This window comes from Quercus robur, chromosome 11, assembly GCF_932294415.1.
Source record: "Quercus robur chromosome 11, dhQueRobu3.1, whole genome shotgun sequence".
NCBI classification, from domain to species: Eukaryota; Viridiplantae; Streptophyta; class Magnoliopsida; order Fagales; family Fagaceae; genus Quercus; species Quercus robur.
Genome location: NC_065544.1, coordinates 54182592 through 54191267, shown reverse-complemented (window position 1 = coordinate 54191267; position 8676 = coordinate 54182592). Strand labels below are relative to the sequence as shown.

General features: G+C 34.3%; 1 pseudogene; it reads left to right on the top strand.

Moving 5' to 3' along the window:
* The first annotated feature begins 232 nt into the window (after positions 1-232).
* On the top strand, positions 233-6382 carry LOC126705250 (lysine histidine transporter-like 8; annotated as a pseudogene).
* The last annotated feature ends 2294 nt before the right edge of the window (positions 6383-8676 follow it).

The window sequence follows — 8676 nt, the reverse complement described above, 5'->3', positions numbered from 1 at the left end:
TTTTTTATTTAAAAAAATATAAAAGATCTCATCTCTATCTCATTCCCATACAATAAGAAACACAAACACGTTGAGCGAAGATTTCTGTGTGAGGAACCGTGAGAACCATTCACGGTTATGAGAACTGTGAGGTTTGAGTTTTTTTTTTTTTTTTTGAAGGTGTTCTTAATTTTGATTGAGGGTGTTCTTAATTTTTTTTTTAAGGGTAAACAAATAAATTTTTTTAATTAACATGGCGTCACCACTGGCCATGCAGAACAAGCCATTACAGAAACCAACTATGTTGCATTTATCCAAAAAAGAGGGGATTTCAAACCTAGAAACCTGGGTCAATGTGCGGTAATTGTTGCAAACAACCGTACACAATTGTTTGGAAGATGGTGAACTATTCTTATCCTCTGTAGTGTATAGCAAATACCCACTGTGAGTGTTTGTGGATATTAATGATTCGGATTGGTTAAGGTTGAGCTTCAAGTGTTTTGTAATGAAAGTGGGGTCAGTGATGATGGATTTCACTGGTAGCTGACCCAGGATGTCTTCCACGACGTCGTCTGGAAGAAGCTCACGCACTGTTGTTGTAGTGTTCTGAGACATCAGGAAGATTCACAAAGGGACCAAGTTTAAGGTTTTAGGATTTTGTCTGTCTATTTCCCCTTTATGTTGTTTATGTTGTCATGCATAAGGAGGAGAATGAAGATAAAACGAGGATAAGTGAATCTATGGCATTTGATCTGTGGTGTCTTGGGCCTAAGCGGCTAAGCCTTACCCAAAAGCCTAATGATATATTTTTTGACACAAGCATTGTAAAAATTGATGTAAATGGCCAAGAAAAACAACCTCTTTCCTTGTTTTATGTGGATTAAGAGTAAGCAACCAGAGGAATATAATTGGACACGGCAGCAGAAACTTCATTAAAATTTAAAAGGTTTTAGAGACTCTGCTTGCAGAATTATCCCTCACATTTTTGCTTGGTAATTACTCATAAATTTATTCATAGATGAGCTAAGAAAATATTTCACCTCAATGACTTCCATTTGATGAGCTAAGAATATATTTCTCCTTAAATTCTCGACATTACGTAATGTCATGAAGCATGACTCTGAGTGACCTCCATTTGAGTCTTGGCAGTTGTAGTCATTTTCTTTAACTCTACTTAGTTCATTTTGCTGATTCATTTACTTGAAGTCATACCCACATGTTCAATTTTGTGCATTGAAAAACACAAAAGAATTTAGTTACCACTAGTTGCTCGACGGATTTTTTGTTTTTCTTTGTCAATTTTTTCCTTTCATCCCCATTTACTGCTTGCATTGATGTTCACTTGGAGACCAAGGTCCTGCCACAAATATAAAACCTTTATTTTCTAACTCAATATATTTCTCTCTTGATTTTCTAACTCAATATATATTAATTTCTATTCTACAATACCCACTGCTTACATGTGGACTCTACATGAAACTATCATTGACTAAAACAATTTCTGATGGCTCTAATGGCATGTCAAACTCATTTAAGATTCATATAGATCATGGTTTTTCTTGCATCTATCTGATCTTATAGAATTCTCAATGCTCCTACTACACAAATTCAATTGCACCAACTTCAATGAGTCATATAACGCATTCACCACATTTGCTCTGTAATTGGAGGAATTCACTTTTCTTTTCTTTTTTGATATCCTAAATTAGTTATGGGACTTGAATGGACTACTGCATAAATCCTGAAAAGAGTACAATGAGCTGAACCTATTCCAGATGCACTTCAATCCTTAGATTTAGATCCTTAAATTAAGGATCAATTTGCGTATTTCTCAAATTAGAAGCCAGTGTTAAGTTTTATTTTGACCGAAAATTCAGGAGGTTTTGCAATAATCACTTAATCTTTTAGAGTTTACACTTAATGTTTTACCTTCTTTCTACACTGTTTCATTTTTATTTTCAAAAATTATATCATAAGAAGTTAATAATCTTCCTTCTCCATTATTTTCCATTCCTTTGATATCTCATCTCATTCAATGTAGCATTCAAATAATATAATATCAAACTCCATTCACCCATTCTTTATCAATAGGATTACTAAAATAATTATAAAGGCAGATGGATCAATCATATGATGACTTCAAATAGAGAACTCAAACATGTGCTATGCCATATTAAACCTAATTGAGCATAGATATTTTTGACAGGTTTGTACATACAGCAATATTGACCAATTGGCAAACTGCACAGAAAATGCATTTTCACATGAAAGAATATATATATATATATATATATATATATATATATATATATATATATATATTTGACCATACCCAAGCTGTGAAAGTGTTCTATTAATATTTCTAGCTTGCTTTGAACGTAGCCCTGTTGCACCAGTTAACTTTCTGTAGCTCTGAACCAGCTAGATCAACAAGATTTATTCTGCTTGTTTTGGTGCTTAAACCATCTGCTTGCTCTACAAAAACAATGGTTTACTTTAAAATTGAGACCGGATTATGAGTCTTGCACACATAGACCAAAAGACATCCCCAGTAGGGGTTTCACATGATTAAACCAAATAAATGTAACCAGGCTTTGATTCCATCTTATAAACAACTAACCAAAAAGACTAAAAAACTGTTTGCAAGTGGATCAACCAAGTTTTTTGCTACTCATATAGGGATGAGTATCCATGTACCAAAATAGGATGACCTGAGGGCTTTTCTTCTATTTCACACTCTGAAATGGCATGGCACAAAGCCCATATCCAGCTCAGTAGCACAGAGTTAGGCAGAATTTTATTACACATTCTAAGAAACAAGTTCATTATCAAGTGCTGAACTCAATAACTTCACAAAATGCTTGCTTACTAGGCTAGAAATGTCCTGCTCCATTTTTGTTCAAAACTTTCATGTTTTTTCAAAAAGTACACTTTCTTTATTCAAATTTTCATTAAATTTTGATTCTTTTTGTGAGTTTCTGTCTGAGTTCTAAATGATTTATGAAATTTATCTTAAAGCATTAGCATAGGAAAATTGCAGCTTAAGTGTTCAATGAAAATCGATAAGTTGTTATCGATTTTCATATTTATCGGGTCACCATTTTATTACCTACTATTGATAAATTACCAACTCAATAATTGTGGGGTAAAAAAAAGAGCAAAAAAGTTGTCTGGCTTATTGTTTTGTATTTGGTGGTACAGGACATGGGGTATCATATGCTTGACTCTATTCTTCATGTGGCAACTTTACACCATCTACTTGCAAGTACAACTTCATGAATCAGCTAAAATTGGAATGCGTTACAATAGATACTTTCATCTTTGCGGAGCTACATTTGGTAAGCATTCCATGCTGTATGGTGTATAAGCCGAAAATACTTTGCCAAACCCACAAGGGCATTATATATCTCATTAGTATTTTAAAGGTACTTCTATGGTTTATTCAATGGCAGTAGATATCTTGAGCAGGGACAAAAGTTCAGAACCACTTACAGATCAAAGAGGCCATTGCCCCCTAGCTGGCCCCCAATAATATATATATATATATATATATATATATATATATATTTATATAATTTGATTGTATAATCAAAATTTGGCTATACATTTTATAAGTGAACTAGATGAAATCTGCAATGCGTGGGAATATATCACTATTTTATAATGAGATGTAATATTTAAAAATAAATAAATAAATAAATTGCTTCAAGTATTGTATAATTTTTATAAACTTGTACAAATATATATATATATATATATATATATTATCTCTACAAATATACCATTCTATTATTTTTTTTGTATGTTTGATTAATAGTATTTTGCGGTGATTTATATTCTTCTAACTTGTGTTATAGTGTGTAATATTTGCCTAATATACAACTAAACTTTATAAGTTTTTATTATTCAAATTTCTCATATTTTAAGGAATAAGAGAATTGCCATGATGATCAAAAGTCATCACAAAATTATAACGTTATCTTAACCAAAATTAAAATGAAACCAAAGAAATAAAAGACAGACATTATAATAATTTATTACTTAAACAATTGGTAGGCACATTCAATTTCATAGCCATGTAAACTGTGTTTTGATATAAACTTAAATTCCTTTCTATATCTATATAATATCTTAAAGCTAAAGCGTAGTATTTGTTATTACTACGTTCCTATTGAGCCACATTGGCATAGCATTTCAATCCATTTCAGTCCACTTGGTTCATTTGGTCCACTTCAGTCAAATTCTGTTTATTCGGTCTATTTGATCCAATTTGGTCTATCCGGTCCACTTGGTCCATTCGGTCCAATTCTGTCTATTCGGCCCATTTCAGTCCAATTGCTCTATTCAGTCCAATTCTGTTTATTCGGTCCACTTTCGTCCATTTGATCTAATTTGTTCTATTCAGTCCATCTGCATCATTACGGTCCACATGGTCCAATTCTATCTATTCCGTCTATTCGGTCCATTTGATTTATCTCAGTCCACTTGGTCCATTTGGTCAACTTCAGTCCATTTAGTCCAATTTTGTCTATTCTGTCCACTTTGGCCCATTTGGTTCACTTCGGTCCAATTCGGTCTACCTTGACCCATTTACTTAAGAATAAGAAAAATTAGGTTTGAGTTGAAAGTAACGATTCTAAATACGAATTTATTAAAAAATATGGATCTCAAACTCGTTTCCAGTTTGAATCATTGAGAATTACATTTTAACACTAGTTCTATACAACTTTTGTTCCCCATTGCTTGAAATTTAGCTATGACTCAATTTGCCTAAAGAAACCTTGCAATTTCCCACAAATTTTTTTTTAAAAAAAAGTTGATGAATTTTTTCTTGCTCTTCTAGGGAATTCAGATGACAAAATAACATATTGGTTACTGTTATTCCCAATCATAGACCTATCAGCAGGTACATGCATGAATTTAACCATCGTTGTAGGCTCCACCTTGAATATGTTTGTCCAGATGTTGTGCAAGGCCATAGGCATATCAAGGCCATTAACAACTGTGGAGTGGTACTTGGTATTTACATGCGGCACTGTAGTTTTGTCTCAGATCCCCAACTTGAACTCTCTAGCAAGTGTGTCACTGATAGGAGCCATCTCATCTGTGAGCTATTGTACAGTACTCCTATGGGCTGTGCCAGTTAAAGAGGGTAGGTTGTCCAACATATTACACAATCCATCAGTGCAATCGAGCACGAAAATTTCTAGGATTTTGGGTGCTGTTAATGCGTTTGGGTTCATTGCTTTGGCCTTTAGAGGTCACAATCTTATACTAGAGATACAAGTATTATGATGTTACTGATACTACAAATTTTACTTCATAAAAGTTTTTTAAATTGATGAGTCAATTTTTAAACACAACACACACACGGAGGTTATTGGGCTTATATATCTGTGGGGAATTGAGCTCTTTTTGATAAATTGGGCATTTTGCAGGCTACCATGCCTTCATGTGAAAAGAATCCATCACAAGTGCCAATGTGGAAGGGTGTCAAATCTGCATATCTTCTAATTGCAATGTGCTTGTTTCCCCTTGCAATCGGAGGCTATTGGGCTTATGGAAATATGGTACTATTTATTTTCTCTGTTTCACATATCCCTATAAGTTTTTTACAAATTCAAAATTCTCAAATTGTTCTTCTGCTTAACAGTTCATCTTTGGTTATTTAAAAAGAAAGATTTAGATTTCAATTTTTAGTTAAATAACTTTAATATAAGACGAAATAATAATTCTTTTATTTTTTCTCTTTTTCTATTGATGAAATTTATGGATAAAAATGAGTTTTATTGATTTGTGGATTTGAAATAATTAAATGTAAGTTATTATTTCAAATTCATAATATCATAAGTGTTTTATTTGAGAAAAATCTTGAAACTCAAATCTTTGTGTGTTAAATTTATATCTAGTAATTTATACTAACAATCATTCTTTGAATCCCATATTTTCCGTTCTCTTCAATAAATTTTCTTAATATATTTACTAAAGAACTAAATTTTCTATCGCGGTGACAGATACCAAAACAAGGGGCATGTTAATAGCCATGTTCAAGTTCCACCGGCATGAAACTTCAGAACTTGTTGTAGGATTAACAAGCATATTGCTCATACTTAGTGTTGTAAGCTCCTTCCAACTCTATGGAATGCCAATATTTGATGGCATAGAATCTATATACACAAGCAGGATGAAGCAACCATGTCCTTGGTGGTTTCAAGCTATTTCCCGAGTCAAGTTCTTAGTGGAGGCTTCTCATTATCTCTAACTTTAGCTCTTCCATGTTTTATGTGGATTAAGATTAAGAAACCAGAGGCATATAGCCCAATGTGGTGGTTTAATTAGGCACTAGGGTTGTTTGGAATGGCTCAAAGTGAGATTTTGATTGTGGCAGGAGTGCATGTTGTAATTGTCATTGGTATTGAGTTGAGATTTTTCAAGCCACAATAATTGAAATATTATAGGTTGGATAGTAAGGAGTAAGTTATTCTAACTCCAAAATTTTGAAAATTTTTGTAATATATTTGATAGTTCAATAATATGATACAAAACAAAAATTAGGACTATAGTTCAAAAATATGATATAAGCTTCAATGAGCTCAATAAATAAGAGATTCATTTATACGGGCAAAGAGTCTCTCAAAAACACAAGGGATTAAGCCTTGATCACTGGGTAAGTTTTTTTTTTCCAACAAGGTATTGGCCAGACCCCAAATGGTTTAAGTATTTTCGCTTCCTATCAATCAAAATAGAAAAGAAACAAAAGCAATCTAAACAATACCTGTCCACATGCAAAGACAGAACTACTGAATCAAGCCAAATAATTTTCAACAAGGGTCTCTCCTACAAGCTGGAAGATATTATCTTCCTGCACATAAGATATATTTATTTAGCATTTAACACCAACAATCATTTAATTCCAACCTGAAAACAATCACATTGATAGGGATTTTGCCTATGTTGCTTCAATGTTAGCAATTGAGTCAAATAAATTCAAAGGTTCATCCACTAATTGATAATGAATTACTTGAAATCCTCTTAACTATCAGATTACCTCCATTCCTGTCCTTGTGTGGTGGCCACATTCAAACTATTACCTAAACATTTTGTCACACAATTAGTCTAATGACACAACATATTTTGTAATATTTTTCACAACTGTTGAGGTATAAGGTTATGGTTGATATACAATAATGATAGTGATTTCAGTGGTGGTCCCAATGAAAGTGATGTTACACTTATCACAATCTATTAGGTCAATAATCATGAAAAAAAAGTTGTGAAATTTGTTGTATGATTGTATTTATAGCGCATTGTTGTCTGTCACAAGACCCTCCAGAAATCAGTGAAGATTCTAATGCTATTATATTCAACTTCCGAAAAAATGTAGTAAATTCAAAGACATGAAGAAAATGCATGACTATACCAGTTTTAGACTTTCAATCAGTAAACTAACACATAAGTAGATCTAGATCATCTCAGTAATTGAAAAAATGGAACAGAAGCCAAAACCCTAGGGCTTAGGTTATGAGAAGAAATATCTCTTCTTCTCCGTCTCCCAAATAATATCCCTTCTCACCGCTTTAAAACCTTTAAAGAGGAGTGGCAATGGGTTGTGGAGCATCCATGTCAGCCAAGAGCCAGCGAAGCTAGACAAGCTCGCAAGTGGTGTCGGCAAGGGCATGATACTCAGTCTCAGTACTAGAACGGGAAACCACATCCTACTTCTTACTACGCCACGAGACAAGAGAAGTACCTCACAGGAAACAGAAACCTGTGATAGAGCGTCAATCAGTCGGATCACCTACCCAATCAGCATCTGAATAAGCATGAAGCTCGAGAGAAGATCGAGAGGAGTAATGCAGACCATGATAAAGTGTGCCTTTGACATATCGGAGAATCTGAAGAACAACAGCATAGTGGACAGAACGAGGGGCATCGATGAACTTACTAACCATATCCACAGCATGTGAAATACTCGGACGAGTAACAGTGAGATAGATCAAACTGCCAACCAACTAACGATAGCGAGTAGCATCAGATATAGGTTCACCATCCAAGGGTGTGAGCTTTGCATTGTATTCTAAAGGAGTGGGAACAGCCTTGTTGTCGGTGATATCGACTTTGGAGAGAAGATCAGAAGTGTATTTAGCCTGGGAAAGATAGTATCCATTAGAGGATAAGGTAACCTCAAGCCCAAGAAAATAATTGAGAGTGCCCAGATCTTTCATCTCAAAATGCTGAATAAGGAAGTGCTGAAGAGAGCGGATACCTACAGAATCATCTCCAATAATAATCATGTCATCAACATAAAGAAGAATAAGAGTGATACCAGCAGAGGATCTTCGGACAAAGAGAGCAGTGTCATAAGGACTCGAAGTGAAACCTTACTGAGCAATAACTGAGCTAAATTTTTCAAACCAAGCTCAAGGAGCCTACTTGAGGCCATAAAGAGCATGGCGAAGGCGGTAAACTTAACTACCTGAGTATGGATAGCCAGGGGGTGGTTGCATGTACACTTCTTCATGGAGGTCTCCATTGAGGAAAGCATTCTTCACATCCATTTGATAAAGAGGCCAATGGCGAACAGCAGCCACAGCAATGAGACATCTAACAGATGTAAGGCGAGCAACAGGAGCAAATGTTTCCTTATAGTCAATACCATACTCCTGAGTAAAGCCCTTAGCAACTAGGCGAGCCTTG